The 25,343-nt window shown below is 37.8% G+C and overlaps 1 non-coding gene across 1 annotated transcript; it reads right to left on the bottom strand.

Moving 5' to 3' along the window:
* Positions 1-9,086: 9,086 nt before the first annotated feature.
* On the bottom strand, positions 9,087-9,193 carry LOC111558821. The gene has a single exon (XR_002739958.1). It is a non-coding gene; the product is annotated as a U6 spliceosomal RNA (small nuclear RNA).
* Positions 9,194-25,343: the final 16,150 nt, after the last annotated feature.

The raw sequence follows: 25,343 nt of genomic DNA, 5'->3' as shown, positions 1-25,343 counted from the left end.
GTCTATATATAACCTAACATGTTACTTAAGAAACGAGAAAAGAGCACACTAAACCCCAAACAAGAAGGACGTAAATAGTAAAAATCAGACCAGCAAAAATGAAATAGGAAAAATAAAAGTCAAGAGGATAATCAATGAAACCAAAGTTTGGTTATTTGAAAAGATCAACAAAATTGACAAAATTTTAACCGGCCTGACAAATAGAAAAAAGAAAAATCAAATTACTAAAATCAGGAATGAAAGCAGGAACATTACTTACTAACAGCCTTATAAAAATAAAAAGCACTATGAGAATAAAATGGACAACTGTAAATTAGTAGCCTGGATAAAATAAATTTGAAGAAATACACAAACTACCAAAACTGATTCATGAATATATTGATAACTGAACAGACCTATAACAAGTAAGGCAATTCAGTCAGTAATTAAAAATTTCCAACAAAGAAAAACACAGGAGCAAATGGCTTCACTGATGAATTCTACCAAACATTTAAAGAGAACTAATGTCAGTACTTCTGAAACTCTTCCAAAAAATGGAAATGGAACACTTCCTAATGTATGAGACCAGTATTACCCTGATAACCGAACAAGAGAAAGATATCATTTGGAAAGGAAACTATAGATGAAAATTCTTTATAAACATACGTTCAAAAATCACTAACAAAGTACTAGCCCACTGAATCTAGCAGCATATTGAAAGGATTATATACCATAACTAACTGGAATTTGTCCCAGGAATGCAATAACAGATCAACATATGAAAAACAATAAATATAATACACTATATTAATAAAATAATGAAAAATACATTACCATCTGAATATATGCAGGAAAAAACCATCATAAATAATTCAACGCCCTTTCATGATAAAAACACTCAACAAGCTAGAAATAAATGGGAACATCTTCATCCTAATAAAGGACATCTCCCAAAAACCAACAGCTAATATCATACTTAATAGTGAAAGACTGAAAGCATTCCCCATGAGACCAGGGACAATACAAGATGTCTTCTCTCACCACGTTTATTCAAAATTGTATTGGAAATACTTGCCAAGGTAATTAAATAAGAAAAAGAAATAGAAGGTATCCAGATTAGAAAGGATGAAGTAAAACTATTTCTATCTGCTAATTATATTATCTGGGGGCATCTGAGTTGGGCATCTGACTCTTGATTTTGGTTCATGTCATGATCTCACGGGTTTGTGAATTTGAGCCCCACATGGGGCTCTGCGCTGACAGCTCAGAGCCTGGAACCTGCTTGGGATTCCCTGTCTCCCTCTCTCCCTGCCCTTCCCTGACTCATGTGTGCACTCTTTCTCAAAAATAAACATTTTTTTAAAAAAGAAAATAATTATGTTATCTGTATAAAAAGCTCTAAATAGTCAACAAATACAAGAAATAATAAACAAGTTCACCATGGAACTGGTAAAGGATACACATACATACACATCTAGATCATATATATGAAATATATAAGATGAAATATACATATTTCATCTAGATGAAATATATGAAATATAGATGAAATATATTCATAATATATATAAGAATATATAAGAAAATATATAAGAAATATATAAGATATAAAAATATATTCATATATATGAAATATATAAGATAAAATATATTGAATTAGGAGTTTAGAACTCTCATATTAATGGTCAATTGATTTTTAACAAGAATGTCAAGATAATTAAATGGAAAAATAGTCTTTTTAATGAATAGTGCTAAAAAAAAAAAAAACCCAAAATCCACAGGCAAAATAATTAATTTGGACTCCTGCCTCACTCTGTTTATAAACATTAACTCAAATTGGATGAACGACTTAATGTGACAAATAAATCCACAAAATTCTTAGCAGTAAACATAGGTATAAATATCCATGACCTTTGATAGTCAATGGTTTCTTAAATATAATACCAAAAGCACAAGCAACAAAAGAAAATATAGGTATGTTAATTTAATCAAAATTAGTTTTTGCATGACAAAAGACACTGTCAAGAAAGTAAAAAACCATAACCCACAGCACTGAGAAAATATTGGCAAGTCATATATGCAATAAGGGTTTAGTCAGAATTCTTGCAATCCAACAGTGAAATATGAATAACTCGATTTTTTAAATGAGCAAAGAAGTGCTCAAATAGATAATTCTCCAAAGAATATCCAAATGTCCCATAGCACATGGAAAGATGCTTATCATTAGTCATTACAGAAATGTAATTCAAAGTTACATGAGACTTCACACCCACTAGAATGACTATAATTTTTCAAAAATGGAAAATAATCAATGTTGGCAAAGAGGTGACGAAATTGGTACGTTCATAAATTGCTGTGGGATTGCAAAAAGGTGACGCAACTATGGAAAACAGTTTGTCAGTTTCTCAAAAATTTAGAGTAGGTTGGGGCGCCTGGGTGGCGCAGTCGGTTAAGCGTCCGACTTCAGCCAGGTCACGATCTCGCGGTCCGTGAGTTCGAGCCCCGCGTCAGGCTCTGGGCTGATGGCTCGGAGCCTGGAGCCTGTTTCCGATTCTGTGTCTCCCTCTCTCTCTGCCCCTCCCCCGTTCATGCTCTGTCTCTCTCTGTCCCAAAAATAAATAAATGTTGAGAAAAAAAAAATTAAAAAAAAAAAGACTCTTTGGTCTAAATTGAGCTACGCGCTCAATTTAAAAAAAAAAAAAAATTTAGAGTAGGTTTACCATACAACATGGCAATTTTACTCCTATGTGTATACGCACCAGAACTGGAACCAGGTTCACACAAACCCTTGCATATAAATGTTTCTAGCAACATTATTCATAACAATGTGGAAATGACCCAAATGTCCACCAACAGATGCAAGGAAAAACAAAATGGTCTATCTATACAACTGAATAACATTCACCCACAAAAAGAATTAAGTACTGATGCATGCTAATTACATAGATGAACCTTGAAAATATGCCAAGTGAAAGAAGCCAGACACAAAAGGCCACAGATTGTATGATTCCAGTTTTATGAAATGTCCACATTAGATAAATCCATTAGAGGAAGAATGTAGGTTACTGGTTTTCAAGGACTGAGGAAAAGAGGTAGCTGGAAAGTACAAAATTTCTTTTTGAAGTGTTGGAAATGTTCTATAATTAGGTTGTGGTGATGATTGCACAACACCGTGAATATACTAGAAGCCACTATACTATATGCATTAAATTGGTTGAAATGGTGAATTTTACTTATGTGAATTCTATCTCATTAAAAAGCACAAGAGCATCTCAATAGACACAGAAATAGCATTTGACAAACTTTGACATCTTTCATGATAAAAACAGTAAAAAAATGAAGAATAGGGGCGCCTGGGTGGCGCAGTCGGTTAAGCGTCCGACTTCAGCCAGGTCACGATCTCGCAGTCCGTGAGTTCGAGCCCCGCGTCAGGCTCTGGGCTGATGGCTCAGAGCCTGGAGCCTGTTTCCGATTCTGTGTCTCCCTCTCTCTCTGCCCCTCCCCCGTTCATGCTCTGTCTCTCTCTGTCCCAAAAATAAATAAATGTTGAAAAAAAAATTTTAAAAATGAAGAATAGAAGTGAACTTTAACCTGATAAAGGGCATCTATGAAAAACCTACTGGTGACATTATACTTAATAGTGAAAGACTGAAAGCTTTCTACCTAAGATCAGGAACAGGACAAGTATGCCTGCTCTCATCACTTCTACTCAGCATTGGAGGTTGTTCTCAGGGCAATTAGACAAGAAAAAGAAATAAAAGGCACCCAGATTTTAAAGGAAGAAATAATACTGTATTTGTAGATGACATGACCTTGAACACTGAAAATTTTATGGAATTTACACACACACACACACACACACACCCACCACTTGGAGCTACAAATGAGCCCAGCAAGACTACAAAATGTAATATCAATATTTTAAAAATCTATTGAATTTTTATGAACTAGAAATACACAATCTGAAAAGGAAATTAAGAAAGCAACTCTATTTACAACAGTATCAAAAAGAATGAAGTACATAAAAGCAAATCGAACAAAAAGCTGACAAGTGCTACACTTGTACACTAAAAACTACAAAACATCACTGACAGAAATTGAAGAACTAAATAACTGAAACTACAGCCTGTGTTCATGAATTGGAAAACTTATAGGTAAGGTCTCAATACACCCCAATGCGATGTACAGATTCAACACAATTCCTATCGAATTAGCTGTTTTTTTTTTTTTTGCAGCAATTAACAGGTTGACCTTGAAATTCATAGGAAAATTCTAGGGACCCTGAATAGTCAAAACAATCATGGAAAGAAGAATTAAGTTGGGGGTCTCACACATTTTGGCTGTGATGTCACTTTGTCCTAATACCTCTTTGAAACTGTCGAAGAGGAGAACGCAGTGAGAAACTTGGAGTTGTCAGCTTTGGAGGTACTCAAAGGAACTACCCATTTTAAGAAAAGTTGTGAGGGGCGCCTGGGTGGCACAGTCGGTTAAGCATCCGACTTTAGCCAGGTCACGATCTCGCGGTCCGTGAGTTCGAGCCCCGCGTCAGGCTCTGGGCTGATGGCTCAGAGCCTGGAGCCTGTTTCCGATTCTGTGTCTCCCTCTCTCTCTGCCCCTCCCCCGTTCATGCTCTGTCTCTCTCTGTCCCCAAAATAAATAAACGTTGAAAAAAATAAATAAATAAATAAAAGAAAAGTTGTGATAGGCCTTATGGGACTGCGGGAAAGGAAAACCTAGACTCCACTCGAATATCTGTGAAAGGCTCTCCCGGCTAGATCTGAACAGAATCATAAATTGGGATGCAAGAATTTTCCATTTTAGTTTCATTGGCATATTAATTTCTCTCTGGGGAGAAGAAATTTCATTTTTTGCCATAATTTCTGGAGCATTTTAATAATTCAAGGTGGTTCATATCAAGATGTTCATATTCAGATTGTGAGATTTTCCATATTGCTGTCAATGCATGATTAGGGCTATGTTAGCATGCTGTCCTCATTGTAAAACCTATGGCAAAATAAATTGGACAATGGAGTTTGGCAAAACTGAAGTCGGGAAATAGAATCAGTGATGGGTTTTGGCATTTAAGGCATGGCCTTAAACTTAACTCCTGTTTTGTTCTGTTTGAGAGTCCTCCAGGAGCCAACTTCAGTAGGAGTGAGGAAGTTATCTGCGGGCCTCATTCCGTGAGGGGAACAGTCAGTCTTATCTTTGTCTTCCCATAGGATTGACTATTAATCCCAACAGATTAAGAGAAAAAACATTAATAGAATATAGAAAATACAGGGGGTGCCTGGGTGGCTAAGTTGGGTGAGCGTCGGACTCTTGATTTTGGTCCAGGTCATGATCTCAGGGCTCGTGAGTTCAAGCCCTGAATGGGGCTCTGTGCTGGCAGGTGCAGAGCCTGCTTGGGATTCTCTGCCTCCCTCTCTCTGCCCCTCCCCCATTCTCGCTGTCTCTATCTCGAAATAAATAAATAAACTAAAAAAAAAAAAAAAAAGAATATAGAAAGAAAGGAACACTCAGAAACACCCTTGCCCATACTAGGTGTTTCTCCACATCTCCCCGGGCTCTGCTCCTAGGGCTAAGGGTCTCACTGTGACCTACTCTTACTGGCATGATCACAATATGTTGAAAAGGCAAGAACTCTGCTCTTAGCTCACAGCCTTTCATGTCTCATCTTCTTTGGCCCCGACTCGATACATGGTAATAAAGCCTACCCTTATCAGGTCCTATCAGCCCTTTTAACTCCTTTATCCTGTTTAACCTTTTGCTAAGTTGAACACTTTAAGTCCATCTTTGGCAGAAATGTCATAATTGGGGTACGTGGCCCTGGTATACCTTTAATCTTAAGGTAGCACCACTGCGTTTACATAGCTCTTCCTCAGGAAACTTGTAGAGATGGGGGGTTGGAAAAGAGGCAACTGGCAGGGTATATGACAATGTACCACGAACAGGGTAGCCTAAAAATCGAATTTATTGTCTCGCGGTTCTAGAGGCTAGAAGTCCAAAATCAAAGTGTTGGCAAGGTTGGTTCTTTGTCAGGGCTATGAGGGAGAATCTGTTCCGTGCCTCTCTCCTAGCCTTTGGTAGCCTCAGGTATCTTGTGGTTTCTATATTTTTGTTCTATGTTTTCACATCATCTGTCTCTTCATCTGGCATTATTTTTTTATAACGATAACTTCATATTACATTAGGGGACCACCTTATTCCAGTATGACCTAATTTTAATTAATTATGTCTGCAATGACCCTATTTCTAAATAAAGCCACAGTCTTTAGGTTATGGGTGTTAGGACTTCAACATATAAATTTGGGGGAACATAATTCAACCCATAATAGTCTGCCCCTGGCTCCCCAAATTTCACGTCCTTCTCACATTCAAAATATATTTACCTAATCACAACATCTCCCAAAGACTTAACCTATCCCAGCATCAACTATAAGTCCAAATTTACTGTTATGTAAATAACATACGGGTGATACTTGGAGTATGATCCTCTTGGGGCAATATTCCTCTCCATCTGTGTGCCTGTGAAGGCAGACAAGTTATCTGCCTCCAAAATACAGCAGTGGGACAGGCATAGGATAGACATTCCCATTCCAAAATGGACACATAAGAAAGAAGAAAGGGGTAATGGGTCTCAAGCAAGTCTGAAAATTAGTGGGGCAAATTCCATTAGATTTTAAGGATCCAGAACAATCCTCACTGGGACAATGCTCTGTTGTCTGGGCTCACCATATCAATGAGGTGGCCCTGCCATCTTCAACTGAAGTGGAGAAGGTCCTAACCCCCAGACCTGTGCACTCTGGGCTCTTGGTGGCATGGGCAGCCCCACTGGTCTCTGAAGTGGAATTCTCTGGAAAGCTTGCTTTTTCTTTTTTCTTTCTTTCTTTCTTTCTTTCTTTCTTTCTTTCTTTCTTTCTTTCTTTCTTTCTTTTTTTTTTTGTGGTGTGGATGAGCTAAGAATTTTCCACCTCCTCGAGTTCTGTTCCCTTTTTGCTTAATAATTCTCTCTTCAATTTACCTATATCCTCTCGAATTTTACTGTAAGTAGCTAGGAGAACCCAGGCAGCACCCTTACCACTTGGCTTAAGAAATCTCCTCAGCTAAATATTCAAGTGTACTGCTCACAAGAGATACTCCCCATCCAACAAAACGTAATTCAGCTAACAATTCTGTCACTTTATAATAAGGATTGCCTTTCTTCCAGTCTCCAATACTATGTTTCTCATTTCCATCTAAGACCTCACAAGAAGCACCTCTAACATTCCTATTTTTAGCAACATTCTGTTCAGGATTATGATCATGATAATGATACAGAGAGAGATACAGATTCTCTCTGATGAAAAAAGCTTCCCCCACTGCTCTCCTTTGTTTCTGAGCCCTCACAAGACTCTGTTTTAATGTCCATATTTCTACCAACAATCTTTTCAAGGCCATCTAGGCTTTTTCTAATCAATCGCCTCAAAACATGGGAATTCCCAGGCTAATTCCACATGTTCAGGTGTCTGTTTCAGCAGCACCCCACTCCGTTTCCCGGTGCTAAAATCTGTAGTAGTTGGCTAGGCTGCATAGGCTGCAATAACAAAACACCACAACCGAAGCACTGGGAGTTAGGGCTCCAGGATAACATTTTTGGGAGACGCAATTTTTTTTTTAATTTTTTTTTCAACGTTTTATTTATTTATTTTTGGGACAGAGAGAGACAGAGCATGAACAGGGGAGGGGCAGAGAGAGAGGGAGACACAGAATCGGAAACAGGCTCCAGGCTCTGAGCCATCAGCCCAGAGCCTGACGCGGGGCTCGAACTCACGGACCGCGAGATCGTGACCTGGCTGAAGTCGGACGCTTAACCGACTGCGCCACCCAGGCGCCCCGGGAGACGCAATTTAACCCACGAGAGCTGCTCATCACTTCTAACCCTTCAGTGGGTATCCATTAACAGTAGGAGAGAGTGAAACGTCATGTGCTGTATCTGCCCCTCTGGGCTCTCTCACCGGATAGTCCACGACTTGACCTTCAGCCTTGGACATCTCGGACTTGGGCCATACTGAAATATTTTCAGTTTTGCAAATATAACATGCTATTTCTTCCTCCTTGTTTCATTTTCCCTCTGTTCCTTCCTTCTGGAATGCACCCTTCTACACTATACTTAGAAAACACTTACACCTCTTGCAAGAATAAACTATAAGGCCATTGCCTCTTTAAAGCCTTTCCTGAATTCATCTATGTAGTTATTCCCTTTCACACCCATTGTCCAGGTAAAATTTTACTTGTTTTTTAATCACATTTTTTTCTGCTCTTACATCTCCAGTAGAATGTGAAACTCTCTCTCACACCTTTACCCCCCCCTTTGGATGTTTTCCCCTTCTCCAATATAAGCACATTGAGGTCAAGGTTTCAGGAACGATTTACCTTTGTCTCTGATTTCTAGAGCAGTTTCTGACACATGATAGGTACTGAACAGATTTTCTAGGGATTAATAAATTCTTTATAGGAGAGGCAGAATATTTAAGACTCATTGAAAAATTTACATTTCAGTGCCAATGAAGGTCTGAGAAGCAGAATCATGTGTTAGAAAGAGTATTAAAAGTCTTAGGGTGCCTGGATGCCTCAGGGGGTTAAGTGGCCGACTTTGGCTCAAGTCATGATCTCGCGGTTTGTGAGTTGGAGCCCTGCGTCGGGCTCTGTGCTGACAGATCAGACCTGGGGCCTGCTTCGGATTCTGTGTCTCCCCCTCTCTCTGCCCCTCCCCTGCTCATGCTCTGTCTCTCTTTGTCTCTCAATAATAACTAAACGTTAAAGGAAGGAAGGAAGGAAGGAAGGAAGGAAGGAAGGAAGGAAGGAAGGAAGAAAGATTATGATTCTTGTTGACTGGAATGTGTATATCTCCTTACTACATCCTCTACACAATTTAAGGCTTTGAAGATAGCATTCCTTTTCATCACTCGTCAGAATCAATCTTGGCAACGACCTAGTAGTGAGTATTTTAAGCAACAAAAGCAATCATTCATGCTTAAGGTCAAACGAATGATGTGGCCCCTAGAGGTGGAGAGGAAGGGATCATTGGGTTTCCACCACATCTGGCTCACTTTACACTTTCCAAATATAACAACTGAGGACAGTCATATTTGTGTGTCATCCTCGCAAAGGGGTGATGCTAATCTTCTCTGTGTGGTTCCAGTTTTAGGCTATATGCTGCCAAAGTGAGCATGAGAACAGTCATATTAGCACAAAGCACCCCTGATCCTAATGACGTTTAATGATTTATTATCAATTAAATAGCATTGCATGAAAATTCTGGAAAGTCTAAAGGACAATCCTTAGTCAACATACCAATAATATAGAATTTGTATGTGAGAGGAGGAGGAATGGATTTAGATTTCTCATATTGTCATAGTCCAAAGTGAACAAACTTCGATTAGACCTACACTTTATTGAGATGAAATCTACATAACCAAAACTTGCCGTTTTAAAGTGAAAAATTTAATGGCTTTAGTACATTCATAATGTTGATCAACTATCACCTCAATCTCGTTCCAGAAGTCTTTCTCCAGAAGAGAAGAGACCTCATGCCCAGTAAGCAGTCACTCACCCATTCTTCCCGTCTCCCAGCCTCTAGCAGCCACTAATCTGTTTTCTGTCACAACCGATTTACCTATTCTGGACATTTAGTACACATGGAGTTAACCAATCTGTGTCTAACTTCTTTGACTTACCATAATGGGCTTTGAGGTTCATTAACACTGTAGCATGTACTTCATTCCTTTTCGTAAATGATACGCATTCGGTGTATCCCTTCGACAGTTGAGAGCCGTTCGAGGTGTTTACTCATTTTGGCTATTGTGAAAATTCACCAGGAACATTCATGGGTGAATATCTGTTTGACTATCTGTTTTCAAGTCTCTGGGGCGAACAACTAAGGGTGGGACTGCTTATTCTACATGTAGCTTTTGGAGGAACGTTCCCACCAGCATATGTGAGGGTTCTAGTTTCTCCGCATCCTAGTTAACAACCCTTGTTACTTTCTATTATTATTATTATTGTCATTGTCATCATAGTGGATATGAAGTAGTGTGTCAATATGGTTTTGACTGACATTTCCTTAATGACTGATGTGCTTCCCACGTGTTTATTGCCCTCTCGTATACCCATAGGCATATATCTACTGAAGTCCTTTGTCCACGTTTTAGTTGTGTTGTCTCTTTGTTGTTGCGTGTTAAGAATTCTTTATACATTCTAGATGCTAGACTCATCAGATACATGATTTGTAAATATTTTCTCCCATTCCACAGGTTGTCTTTTCACTTTTTTTTTAAACCAGGTGAAGTGTGATTTTTATTTTTTTTTTTAACAATGATCAGTTGGTATATTTATGTATGCATGCAGGGCACCACCTATTCATTTATGTGTGTATACGTTCATTCAGCAACGTTTATTTAGCATCAACTATATGTAAGTGTTTATATAGTCTATCGAAAATGACTAGCTTTTATGAACCAAGGGTAAATACATGATAAAGTTTCACACTCTATTTTTCTTTGTTGCATCGGTACAAATAGAATAAAGTAATTGCCATTATTTTTAACTGGCAATGTCTTTTCACTTAATACTGTCCTTTGATGCACAAAATTTTATAATTGTAATGAAATCCAATTTATCTATTTTGTGCTTCTGTTACTGATGCTTTGGGTGCCTTGTCTGGGAATCCATTGCAAAATCCATGGTCGTGAAAACGTACTCCTATGTTTTCTTCTAAGAGTTTTATAGTTTTAGCTCTAACATTTATGTTTTAATCCATCTTGAGTTATTTTTTTGTATTTGGCCTGAGATACAATAAAACTTTATTTTTTTAAATATGTACTTATTTTTGAGACAGAGAGACAGTGCTTGAGCATGGGAGGGGCAGAGAGAGAGAGGAGACACAGAATCCGAAGCAGGCTCCAGGCTCCGAACTGTCAGCACAGAGCCCGAGGCGGGGCTTGAACCCACAAGCTGTGAGAACTGAAGTCAGACACTTAACCAACTGAGCGCCCCTTAGTCCTTTACTTTTAAAACCTGTGCTATATAAGTAACTGGTCTTCAACTCACCGAGGCAATGTTCAGCTAAAAAATAGTAACTGTATTCTCACCTGCCAGTGATTAACTGCCTCATACAGAATACTTTGATTTTCATCATGTACACATAATTAAATGGCTAAATTATAGATAAATGTCAGAAGTTAAAGATTTTAAATGTGTGCACGTACCATAAGCACTCTTCAAAAGTATGGTAATGCAAATAATGAATATTCATCTTAAGATTAGAAGACAGATGAGTCAATTTTCCTAAAGATCTCCAAAGCTTAGAATTTGCTTTCCATATAGCAACTAAGAACCTGTTATCAAATCCCCTTTAAAAGAAAGGTAGCCCTTTAAAAGAAGGAAGTTAACCCAATATTCTCCAAGATGATTACAGTAGCTCGTCCTCTCAGACAAAACGTACAGCCTTCATAAAGAAAAGTGGCCGCAAAGTCATTATGCGCACAGACCTTTGTCACAGAGATGACAACCACAAGAGCAGCCAGTAGTAGGGAAAAGCCAAGACCTTCTGGTGTGCCTGGGTGGCTCAGTCTGTTAGGCACCTGACTTAGGCTCAGGTCACGATCTCGTGGTTTGTGAGTTCGAGCCCTGCATCTGGCTCTGTCTTCTTGCCATTTTTTTATATCACGAATCACTAGAACATGTCACCCTTGCCCTTGCCTAGAGATTTTTACACATATTCGTCCTGCTACCTGCAATACTCTCCCGGAGCCTTCTTTATCTAGCGAGCATCTTTTTATCCTTTAGCTGTCTCTTAAACATTCCTTCCTCGAGGCTATATTTATGTACTCTATACTAGAATAAACTCCCTGGCTGTGTGCTCCCATAACACTGTGTCATCTCCCTAGGATTCCGCTCACCATACGTTATTGTAATCACATATTTATTGCCTGTCTCTGGCAGTAAACTACAAGTCCCATGAGGTCAAACCCTAAAAATGTCTGGTGCACTGATTTATACCCAATTTCTAGAACACCATGCCTGGCATATGGTAGGTGTTGAGTAAACAAATAAATGAATGGTAGAGTTATATAAGTTTACTTGCATTACTTATATTTTTGTTCCTTGACTCCAAAAGAATTTCTTTTTAAAAAATGTTTTAAGTTTTTAATTTATTTTTAAAAGAGACAGAGACAGAGGCACAGAGAGACAGAGAGCAAGCAGGGGAAGGGGCAGAGAGGGAGACACAGAATCCGAAGCAGGCTCCAGGCTCTGAGCTGGCAGCATGCAGCAGGATTCTCGCACAGAGAGTCATGACACGGAGGCTTTTCTTTCCAGGAGGCAACTTTATTCGTGCCGGCACGGCTCAGTTGGCTTCTTACCCAAAGAACTGAGCCCCGAACACCACATGGTGTAGTTTTTTAATATATTTTCTATTTCTCTGTCTCCCATATATAGTAACACAAAAACATGTAGTCTGATTAAGTGGTCTCAGGTTACAAGGTCCTGAGAGATAGCCAGGTTGCCTTGAGGGTGTTTTTTCTTCTTCACATTCCTTAGGGAGGGGACCCTGCCACAAGCACAAAGCCCGAAGTGGGGCTCGAACTCCTGAACCAGGAGCGCATGACCTGAGCTGAAGTCAGACTCTTAACCGACTGAGCCACCCAGGTACCCCAGAAAGAATTTCTGCTGAGCAATAACCTTACATGCATAATCACTAGCTGAGAGCTCAGAGTCAGGTTTTTTATTCAGCACCACTGTTACATATGATTTGGTCGTAGCGGAAGTGTTTGTTCCCCCTAAGCACTTTGTCCAATGCCTTGGAACCCAAAAATAAAAGAGCTCAAGAGAAAAGTTCACACATTGAAACCCAAACCCATTTAAACATCTAAATTTCCACAAGGCACCCCACATGGCATGCAGAATGATCATGCCAGATAAACCCTCTCCAATTTGGGGAGGTACCTTGAAGGCTAATTAGCTTGATTTCCCCACATGGGAGTGCATACTTTCCTAGAAACGTCCATGTTGGAAAAAGGTTCAATAGCCCAGTTCCTTTCTGATCTAAAAAATAGGAATGTTTTTCTGGAGCTTCTTTTTAGATACACAAACTCAAGATTTCTAAGTAAGATTTGAGCAAAAAAACATTGCTTATTTCCCACTCATGTTAACTCAGTGTCGTATGACTTTGACAACCCCCCCCCCCCCCCCCCCCCCGAGAGCTTTCAGTTCAGGTTTGGGATGTAAGAAGGGCCTGTTTTTGCTTGGCACTTGAAAAAGCATTTTAAGTATTTATAACAATCTCCCTCACTGGGAGATTGCATACCGATACAGATAAAGAATGTATCGTAAAGTGCTTTGGGGGAAAATATTATTGTCATTGCCATTCTTTTCCTGTGTAAAAAATAAGTTTTTATTACAGCTGCAGTGTTTATCTACTGACTTCTGGATTTCCGTAAATCTAGCTGTAAACATTTTACTGTTGGTGACCATACCTGGAAAGTTTGCCACCTACTTTATTCCTTCCCTCATAAAAGTGCATTTAACAAGAGCGTATATTCTGATATTATTTTGCAGGCACTAAGAAGACTTTAATATAATGGCTATATTCTAATAAATGAGAGGTGAATATTGTAGCCAAAGACAATATCAAATAACACTGGTACAGACAGACTTCAGATAACGTGATTTTTACCCTTTTGAAGTGTTTCATCAAGTCAAGGAATTCTCAGAAGCTGAAAGGATAGAATTAAGTCAGTGCCTTAGTGTCTGTGGCTTACCTGGTTAGAAGAAAGAGGGTATAAGATTTAGTGAAGAGGCAGAGGTAAGGAAGGAACCAGTGGATATTTTAGTCATTTGACAAAGAACGCTAAAGCTAAGTTTGAGCAATCTGGTTTTTTTACGCTTAAGAATACCTTGTATTTCTTTATATCCCAGGGCTTTATAGATCAGGCATAAACATGCCATCCATAAGGAAGTCACAATAGTGCTTTTTTGAGGTACCTCAAAAAATTAAAAATAGAACTACCCTATGACCTAGCAATCATACTACTAAGTATTTATCCAAAGGATACAAAAATGCTGATTTGAAGGGGCACATGCACCCCACTGTTTATAGCAGCGCTATCAGCAATAGCCAAATTATGGAAAGATCCCAATGGCCATCGACTCATGTATGGATAAGAAAGATGTGGTATATATATATAGATATATAGATATATAGATATATAGATATATAGATATAGATATAGATATAGATATAGATATAGATATAGATATAGATATATAGATATATATAATACTCTATTGTGTGTGTGTGTATATATATATATACACACACATATATATGTATACACACACATACACACACACACACACACACAATGGAGTATTACTCGGCGGTCAAAAAGAATGAAATCTTGCCATTTGCAACAACATGGATGGAACTGGAGGGTATTATGCTAAGTGAAGTAAGTCAGGCAGAGAAAGACAGATATAATATGACTTCACTCATGTGTGGAATTTAAGAAACAAAAGAGATGAATATAGGGGAAGGGAAGGAAAAATAAGATAAAAACAGAGAGGGAGACAAACCGTAAGAGACTCTTAAACATAAAGAACAAACTGAGGGCTGCTGGAGGGGAGGTGGGTGGGGGGATGGGCTAGATGGGTGATGGGCATTAAGGAGGGCAGTTGGGACGAGCACTGGGTGTCCTATGGAAGTGACGAATCACTGGGTTCTACTCCTGAAACCAACACTACACTGAATGTTAACTAACTTGAATTTGAATAAATACATTTAAATTAAAAAAAAAAAAACAATGCTTTGATTCCTATCGTTCGTTGTGATTATGTTTATTCACTCTTATTTTCATAAGGGTTAAGATACGTGTTCATATTATTGGCCAACTGAATAGCAAGCAGTAGGAGAGAATAAAGGGAGTGGGAAGTAAAAGAAGGAAAAAGGAAGAAAGGAAAAAAGACTAAGGAGATAAAATCAGGGAAGGAGAAAATAATCAGAAACTATTTTTTATACCCTATTCTGCAGTGACAAGTGTTATGGTGAACTTCCTACTCTGATAACAGATTGCTTTTTTGGTTATTTGTTTGATAGTAACATTTGCAAACAAAACAAAACAAAATAAAACCCTTTCCTTTATACTGACTCTGCTAGCCAATCTTAATTCCCTTTCCTCAACTTTTCACACTAGACTATGGGAATCAATTTTATAGCCAACCCTATACCTAAAGTGAAATCATACAGTTATTGATTCTACAGAGATTATTGTTGTTAAAATGTATTATAGCAGATACCTATTCCCAAGCTTATACTATAGCAATATACTGTAATGCATGATGTCAAATTCTGAATGGATATATATCTGAACCATTTGATCAATTTCATAATTTATCTCATTTATACTTAAGAATTTGTTCATCACCTTTCTGCATCTGAAGTTTTCATTGGCTTTCTATAAAATGGAGTTAAAGTGGCTCAAGCCTCCTAACATTACTGCCAAAGTCAGAGGTTGTGCTCAGTGTTTCCCAGGGCATGTGAGAAACACATTTTATGTGAAGATTTATCATACTGCCCAGCATAGGAAACAATCAAGAAAATGAAAATGCAACCTGTCTATGCTTTCGGAAAAAATATTTACAAGGGGTAAATATCCAAAATACATTAAAAAAAAAAACCCTGCTGGATAGCAAAAATAAACAAAGAAACACCCAATAAGGGGCAAAGGTCTTGAATAAACATTTCTCCAAAGAGAAAATGCAAATGGCCAATAGGTATATGAAAAGGTGCTCAGCATCAGTCATTTTCATGGAAATGCAAATCAAAACCATAATGGGATATCACCTCACACTTGTTAAGAGGGTTATCATCAATAAAAACAAGTGTTGGTGAGGGTGTAAAGAAAAGGGAAGCCTTGTACACTATTGATGGGAATATACATTAGTACAAGCATTATGGGAAATAGTATGCAGGATGCTCAAAATACTAAAAGTAGAACTACCCTATGAACCAGCAATCCTACTTCTAGGTATATGTCTGAAGAAAGTGAAATCAGTATCTGGAAGAGATATCTGTGCTCCCACGTTCATTGCAACATAATTCACAATAGTCAAAACATGGGAACAACTTAAATGTCCATTGACAGATGAAAGAAGAAAATATAGTATATACACGTAATGGAATATTATTCAGCCTTAGAAAAGAAGGAAATCCTGCCATATGCAACAACGCGGATGAAACCAGAGGGCATTGTGCTAACTGAAATAAACCGCTCACAGGACAAACACTGTATGATTCCACGTACATGAGGTATCTCCAATAGTCAAACTCATAGAAGCAGAAAGCAGAACAGCGGTTGCCAGGGGATGGGGGGAAGAGTCATTGGAGAATTGCTATTCAATGGGTATAAAGGTTCAATTGCATGGGGTGCCTGGGTGGCTCAGTCAGTTAAGCATCCGACGCTTGCTTTCTGCTCAAGTCATGATCTTGAGTTTTTGAGATTGAGCCCCGCATCGGGATTGCTAGGGATTCTCTCTCTCTCTCTCTCTCTCTCTCTCTCTCTCTCTCTCTCTCTCTTTCTCCCCTCTATCTCCCAAAATAAATAAATAAACATTTTTTAAAAAGTTTTAGTTGCACAAGATGAACAAGTTCTAGAGTTCTTCTGTACAATATAGTGACTAAAGTTAAGAAAACTGTATGTGCACATAAAATGTGTTAAGAGGATAGATCTCATGTCAAGTGTTTTTACCATAGTAAAGAGAGTAATTCACCTAAATTAACTATGAAGGAGCTGAGAGGCAAAGTGCCATAGGACAGATGATCTTTTCTCTGAGATAAAGAAAGCAGTGCCATTCTCCGGATTCATACTAAAAATTTTAAATCTTCTTTGGATGGGCAGCAGGTGGTAGAATATTCTTCCCTTTCCTATCTCATACAACTAACTCACTAGATCCCGAAGATATTAACTGGTCTGGTCTGCCTTATTTGGACCTGCCTCCTCTTACCAGTGTCCTGATTCCAACTTCTTTCTTCCTTAAGCCAAATCCCTCTAATCAAAAAGTCCATACTCAGTGTCCTGAGGTGGCAAGTAAAGGAGCAAGCGTTGAGAAGGAAAAATTGTGTGTGCACACGGATGTGCATACACATGATCAAGGTGAGACCACTTCTTTTTTTTAATATGAAATTTAGTGTCAAATTGGTTTCCATACAACACCCAGGGCTCAACCCAACAGGTGCTCTCCTCAATGCCCATCACTCACTTTCCTCTCCCTCCCCCACCCCATCAACCCTCAGTTTACTCTCAGTATTTGGAAGTCTCTTAGGGTTTGCCCCCTTCCCTCTCTGTAACTTTTTTTCCCCCTTCTCCTCCCCCCGGTCTTCTGTTGAGTTTCTCAGGATCCACATGAGTGAAAACATACCGTATCTGTCTTTCTCTGCCTGACTTATTTCACTTAGCATAACACGCTCCAGTTCCATCCACGTTGCTACAAAGGGCCAGATTTCATTCTTTCTCACTGCCAAGTAGTATTCCATTGTATATATAAACCACATCTTCTTTATCCATTTGTCAGTTGATGGACATTTAGGCTCTTTCCATAATTTGGCTATTGTTGAAAGTGCTGCTATAGACATTGGGGTACAAGTGCCCCTATGCATCAGCACTCCTGTATCCCTGGGGTAAATTCCTAGCAATGCTATTGCTGGGTCCTAGGGTAGATCTATTTTTAATTTTTTGAGGAACCTCCACACTGTTTTCCAGAGTGGCTGCACCAGTTTGCATTCCTACCAACAGTGCAAGAGGGTTCCCATTTCTCCACATCTTCTCCAGCATCTATAGTCTCCTGATTTGTTCATTTTAGCCAGTCTGACAGGCGTGAGGTGGGATCTCAGTGTGGTTTTGATTTGTATTTCCCTGATGAGGAGCGACGTTGAGCATCTTTTCATGTGCCTGTTGGCCATCTGGATGTCTTCTTTAGAAAAGTGTCTATTCGTGTCTTCTGCCCATTTATTCACTGGATTATTTGGGGTTTTTTGGGGTGTGGAGTTTGGTGAGTTCTTTATAGGTTTTGGATACTAGCCCTTTATCTGATATGTCATATCTTTCTCCATTCTGTTGGTTGCCTTTTAGTTTTATTGATTGTTTCCTTTGCTGTGCAGAAGATTTATATCTTCATGAGGTCCCAATAGTTCATTTTTGCTTTTAGTTCCCTTGTCTTTGGAGATGTGTCAACTAAGAAATTGCTGCAGCTGAGGTCAGAGAGGTTTTTTCCTGCTTTGTCCTCTAGGGTTTTGATGGTTTCCTGAGGTGAGACCAGTTCTTCACAAAAGAATCCTGATGATTACACAGTAAGCCTTGAAGAAATACTCAATGGCGTATTGTTGACTAACCATGTTCTGACTATTTTGTCATTTAAAGTCATTTATAATCTGCCTAGGGGCACCTGGGTGGCTTAGTTAAGCATCTGACTTCAGCTCAGGTCATGATCTCGCAGGTTTGTGAGTTTGAGCCCCACGTTGGGCTCTGTGCTGACAGCTCAGAGCCTGGAGCCTGCTTCAGATTCTGTGTCTCCCCCTCTCTCTGCCCCTCCCCTGCTCACATTCTGTCTCTCTCTCAAAAATAAACATTAAAAAATTAAAAAAAAGAAAGTCATTTATAATCTGCCTCAACCAACCCTTAAGTAAGAATCCTCTTTCTCCAATTCATATAGGTTTCTCCTTCAGCCAAACTGTCCCACACATTGTACGCTCAGTGCACTCAGTTCTTTCTTGATGTCTTTCCCCACCGTAACATTACCCCCTCTTCCAAGAATCCTTTCCCAACTGCACCAGCTCCCTTTGATATGGTCATCCACTGAACCTTCTAGGTAATATCACACACATATGTCCATAAGTTGATACATACATGGCATGCTTTAACATTTTCTCTCCTTCTACGAATACTTCAATCTTTTTGAAAGGAAATATCACTTCATGTCCTCCTGTGCTGCTAACAATGTGTTAAACGTATAGAAGGAACTTAGTAAATACCCACTGGGCTGACGTGGTATTCTACTGCCATCATATAGATTTTCTAGAGCTATGCCACTGCCATTTTTGTCTTACTGTAATCAGATTGCAGGTGATTATTTTGGCCAAAGTTACATTTGCAAGGTTTCTTCTATATTGGTTCTGCTGCCATGGGTATATTCCCAGCCACATTTTAATTCACAAATGAAGTCTGTTCTCACATATATATTGTCTTGCTCTTCCTCTGAAGAAAATTGAGAAACTTGATTTAACTTCACGGTACAAAAAAACCAGACCTACTCAAGTGCCAATTTCTTAATTGTTCATCCATATGGAAGTTCAAATTGAATATCATATTTTGATGAAAATAGACAAAAGCACCTGGAGAATAATGTATCCTTAGCTGGCATGATGAAAGAGAGATGTGTAGCCTTTAATTTGCTATTAGGGCTCTGGGAAATGTAGCCATTTAGAATACCTTTATTGATTTTGTAAACGTGCTAAGCTTTGATGCAGTACTGAATCAGCAGCTACCATGCATGAATTTTATTTCCTTATTTTCATTTCAATGAATAATTTCCATTGAGTAGTAACTAATGGAATCATAAGGAGAGGTCATTAGGCATTAGTTCAACAAATGGCACTTGACATAATAGACTTCTGAACACATTGGCAGGGCGAGTTGTTGTTTCAAATAAATACTAATATGAGTTTTTCTAGTTATCCAAAATATCTATGTATATGCATTGAGCACCACAGCTTTAAAGAACAGGCTAGGACACGATAATGACTTCCAAATGGTATGAGAAGATGTTTCTAAAATTTATCTTCTTTTGTTTATTTTAAAGATAAATTTTGTGTTCTTTTTGTTCTCTGGAATAAATGAAGATGCTGTTTCCCAATAAAGTTTCATAACAAGTTTCAGTTGCTCTATGAGGCTGAAATATATCATTAAGGAGAGATGGAACTATCAATTCTACTTATAACCATGTATAACCATGTAACAACATTTAGATGAAAATAGGGAAGGAAAGAAATTCAATCAAGGTCTTTATAGCCAATATAAAATGTATGATTAGCAAAATGGCCCAAGTAATAGACAACAAAAGCAAGCCTGCTTTGTTATAAACATTCAGATAATTCAGAAATAGCCCTATTTTGCTTTAAATTTCCACAATAAATGGTACTTAAATGAACAATAATTGAACCTTACTATGCCCCTGGTACTGTGACAGATGTTAAGAATACAAAAAGGCAGGGGCACCCGGGTGGCTCAACCAGTTGGGTGACCGACTCTGGCTCAGGTTATGATCTCACAGTTCATGGGTTCAAGCCCCACAATGGGCTCTGTGTTGTCAGCTTAAGGCCTGGAGCCGGCTTCGGATTCTGTGTCTCCCTCTCCTGCTCACTCTCTGTCTGTCTGTCTGTCTCTCTCTCAAAAAATAAATAAACATTAGGGGCGCCTGGGTGGCGCAGTTGGTTAAGCGTCCGACTTCAGCCAGGTCACGATCTCGCGGTCAGTGAGTTCGAGCCCCGCGTCGGGCTCTGGGCTGATGGCTCAGAGCCTGGAGCCTGTTTCTGATTCTGTGTCTCCCTCTCTCTCTGCCCCTCCCCGGTTCATGCTCTGTCTCTCTCTGTCCCAAAAATAAATAAACGTTGAAAAAAAAATTAAAAAAAAAAAGAAAAAAGAAAATAAATAAACATTAAAAAAATACAAAAGGTATAAACATCTTTCCCCCACTTGAAGGAACTCACAGTCTAGCAGAAGAGAAATGTTTAAACAAAATTTGAAGTATTAAGTTATACAGAGCAGTTCAATTTCCGGTAACAAAGCAGATTATACAACTTTCAATCTCTCTTTCTACAGAACAACTGGAAGTGTTGGATAAGGCAGAAAGTTCCAGAATTTGCTAAGAAGTGTATCTTTAGACAGAAGATGGATGTGAAGTTTCAATCAGAGTTTAGAATGAAGGCAGGAAGAATCATAGTGAAGCTAAAGAAACTCAGAGAGAAAGAGATCTTAAAAGCAACGAATAAAGCATATGTACTTCAAAGGGTTGTTCATTGGACTGATCATAGACTTCTGAACAGCAAGCATGGAATCCAGAACACAGAGGGTGTTATAGGCTAAGGAAAAGAAATACAGATCTATAATTTTATATTAAGCTAAACCAGTACCCAAAAATGAGGGCAAAAAAGACATATTCAGACAAACAAAAAGAATGAACACTCAGTAAAAAGAGAAAACTAAGTCAAGGTAGATAAATCTGAAGAAACAATGTCTGCCTAAAACAAGATCAAAAGTCATAATGACAAACTTGGGAGGATATAAAAACAATATGGAACTAAAATATTGGACATAACATGAAAGAAAGGAGATCGGTCGCCTAAGTTAAATCAGCCTAAGGACCTTGTATTATACAAAAGAGTAGAAATACTGGTTAGTATTACATTTTATTAAGTGAAGTATGCATTACAACATTGAATGGTAATGAGTAAAAAGAAAACGCAAATATATAAACCCCAAACCAGTAGTAGGAGCAAGAAGGGAAAAAAGATATGAAATGCCTGCCATTAGGTGCTTGTAGTGTGAAAACAATAATACTAATATAGCACATAACTCTAAGTAAGTCAAAGCCTTTGAAAAAAAGGTAGAATGTGAATGGGGTCTTGAAGGAAGGAAGTGTTTACCTGACATAACACAAAAAGTTGGATTAAAAAGAAATCCATAAAGGGGCGTTTGGGTGGCTCAGTCGGTTGAGAGTCCGGCTTCAGCTCAGGTCATGATCTCACGGTTTGTGGGTTTGAACCCCACGTCAGGCTCTGTGCTGACAGCTCAGAGCCTGGAGCCTGCTTCGGATTCTGTGTCTCCCTCGCTCTCTCTGCCTCACCCCCACTCATACTCTGTCTCGCTCGCTCTCTCAAAAATAAATAAACATTAACAAAATTTAAAAAGAAATCCATAAAGGAAGAGAGTATATTTAGAGAATTTATATATATTTATATATATATATATATATATATATATGTATATATATATATATATGTAATATATTTAGAGAATAGCTATTATGAAGGTCAATCTAAAACATTCAGGGACAGTCATGGAGGGAAGAGAGCAGTAGTTAAGGTGTCATTCCAGATGAAAATGTAAGGTCAGAGACTAAAAAGTAAAACACTTTGTTAATATAAACAAGTCATGTTTTTCCTCTAGAACAAGGATCCCCATAATATTTATTTATTTATTTATTTATTTATTTATTTATTTATTTATTTATTTATAGGATCCCCATAATATTTATTTATTTATTTATTTATTTACTTACTTACTTACTTACTTATAGCACGAGTGGGGCAGTGGCAGAGGGAGAAGGAGACAGAGGATCTGAAGCAGGCTCTGCACTGACAGCAAAGAGCCCAAAGTGGGACTTGAAGCCATGAACTGCAAGATCATGACCTGAGCCAGTCAGATGCTCAACCGACCGAGTCAGCCAGGTGCCCCAGGATCTCCATAATTTTTGATTACTGCTCTTACCAGAAAAAAACATTTAAGCATGAATCCTCGATAAACACATATATTTATTGTAAATTATTCATGCTCTATTCTACTGAACATGATGTACATTGAAATTTGACAAGAATAGAAATTAAAAAGAAAGAAGAAAGTGAAATAATGACATAAATTATTATTATTATCATTGACACAATTATTACTACCATTTTAATGTTACGGATGTTTAGTTTTTTTTTTTTTTAATAACCCGGTAATCATTGTGACTTTATACGATTATCCTACTATCTCAAGGCACCACAAACACCTAAGTCAAGGTCATTGTTTTTAACAGCAGATATAAACCATGCTTAAAATATTCTTGATAATATAAAACTTTTTCAGCTGACTTTCTTTTCATATTTGATTATGCCATCATTTTTTGATATGCTTAATATCGTTTATCTGCATTATGACATATTTTTATTACTTAGTATGGCTGACATGCCATGTTCTGCTTGTTCACTGAAGTTTACATTATTAGCATTGTTTTAAATCCAAGAATTTTCCAAGAATGTTAAGATGCTTTCCATTTTGTAAAGTAGAATTGATTCAAAACTAGGTTATAATATCCATAAATCCACTTAACTAGGCACATGAAAACAGTAACACATCATGATATGCTAAAAGCAACAAAGGACTAAGGGCCCTACAGTCAACTTTCAATGAATTGTAACATTCATAAAACACTATAGAGCAGTGAAAATTAATAGAATTACGGATATCATCTTGTATGAAATGCAAAAATATAATATTAAGCAAAACGATTTGCAACGTGTACATAATCTATATATACATTAAAAGAACAACATATATTATTCATGGATACATAGATACGTAATAAAATATAAAGAAATACATAGAATGATAAACATCCAATTTCTCCTCCGGGAGAAAATGAGGGAGAGGCCACCAAAGAGAGAACAGAGGATATTTCAAATGTTTTCGTAATGTTTTATGGCTTAAGCTCAATATTAAATATCCTGGTGTACATTGTATCACTTCTTATACATTTTTAAAATGTTTTAAATATTTTTTGAAAATTTCTTAAAAAGACTGACGGAGTTCCAAAAGGTAGTCAGATACATAAGAGAGAGACAGAGGTTTTACAGAATCAAAAACAAAAAATTTCAGATCTAAGGGTCAATAATGTCAAATAACAGAGATAATGGCAATGAAGTCACCAAAATTAAGAATTGGGAAATCATTTCAGCGGAGTGTTGGCAATGGAAACCCAATGACAACAGGTCAAAGAATGAATAGGGCGCAAAGTACACACTGTACTAATAAGGACTTCCCCTTACAGATCTAGAAATGCTGTATGAATGATCATAAAATAAATTTACATACTAGTGGAGCTCAAAAAGAGAAAGGGAAATTCCCAGGGGGCAGAAAGAAGCGAAGTTTTACGATAATGAGCTATGGTCTTAGTAACACAGAGGGTCTCAAGGCACAGATATACATCGTGATAGCTAGGAAATCACGTTTTAATGTCTACACATGGGCCTCTTAAGATAAAGATTTTTAAGCAAAACTACCAAATAAAGCTGGTACAGGGAAAAGGGAGCCTCTACTCATTTGTACATGGAAGTAACAAGGTAATCTATTTATAGAGGAAACTTTGGGACTTAAAAAAAAAAAAAAAGCACCTGTGAGAAATCAAAATGCCAGTTGTGAATGATGGATAGTCTGAATTTAAAAATAAGTATGCTGCATAGGAAATCCAAAGCAGGGAAATTAATACAAATTTTGTTCCAAGATCGGTGATATTCTGGAGACACCTATAAAATACACATGTAAGTCTTCTTTCTAAGAACTTTGCTAAATTTCAGAGCAGGTGGGTGTCAACAATGAAAGCAAATTTCCGATAGCTCACAATAAAAATGGAAACACATGAAAAGAATGGCCCACTTTGATGGACTCAGAAAACAGGAGAATTGATTCTAAATATATTGAGGAAATAGAACATAGATAAATTGTGAACTAAATGTAGTTAAAAGATAAAAGAGAGAGAAGCATACAAACTATGAAAAAGAAAGAACATACAACAAGAAAAAGAAAAGAACAGATAGATTGGTAACATACGAAGAGAATTTTTAGAAATTAAAAATATTGTCATCATAATGAAAAAGCCAATAGACAGGTAAGTGACAAATTAAACAAAGTTAAGGAGAAATTTAAAAACTGGAAAATAATTTGGGAAAAAAAAGTACCGAAATGTAGTATTGAGAAGTAGAAAGATAAGAAATTGAAAGAGAATTTTTTTCATGTTCGTTTTTTATTTTGGAGAGAGAGACAGAGACAGCGTGAGTGGTGGAGAGGAGCAGAGAGACAGGGAGACACAGAATCCACAGCAGGCTCCAGGCTCTGAGCTGTCAGCAAAGAACCTGCCGCAGAGCTCGAATTCACCAACTGTGAGATCATAACCGGAGCCAAGTTAGACACTTAACTGACTAGCTACCCAGGCACCCCTGAAAGAGAATTTAAAATACATGGAATATGGAATGAAAACACAATATTTTTATTAGGAGTTCCAGAAGGAAAAAAAAAAGTAGAAAATGAAATTGGGAAAGAGATGATATCCAAAATGACAGTGACTAGAAATTTCCAAAACTTATTAAGAAAGAAACCTCAGATTGAAGTATGCCAGCTTCCAAGCAAGGTTCCACTGCTACTAAATAATAATAACAACAACAACAGTAACGATCATTATTAAGTGAAATACAGTGAAACTTCAGAAAACTAAATCAAAGGAGAAAAAAAAAACAT

Source organism: Felis catus, chromosome X, assembly GCF_018350175.1.
Source record: "Felis catus isolate Fca126 chromosome X, F.catus_Fca126_mat1.0, whole genome shotgun sequence".
Taxonomy (NCBI): Eukaryota; Metazoa; Chordata; class Mammalia; order Carnivora; family Felidae; genus Felis; species Felis catus.
This window is presented reverse-complemented; position numbering and strand designations above follow the sequence as displayed.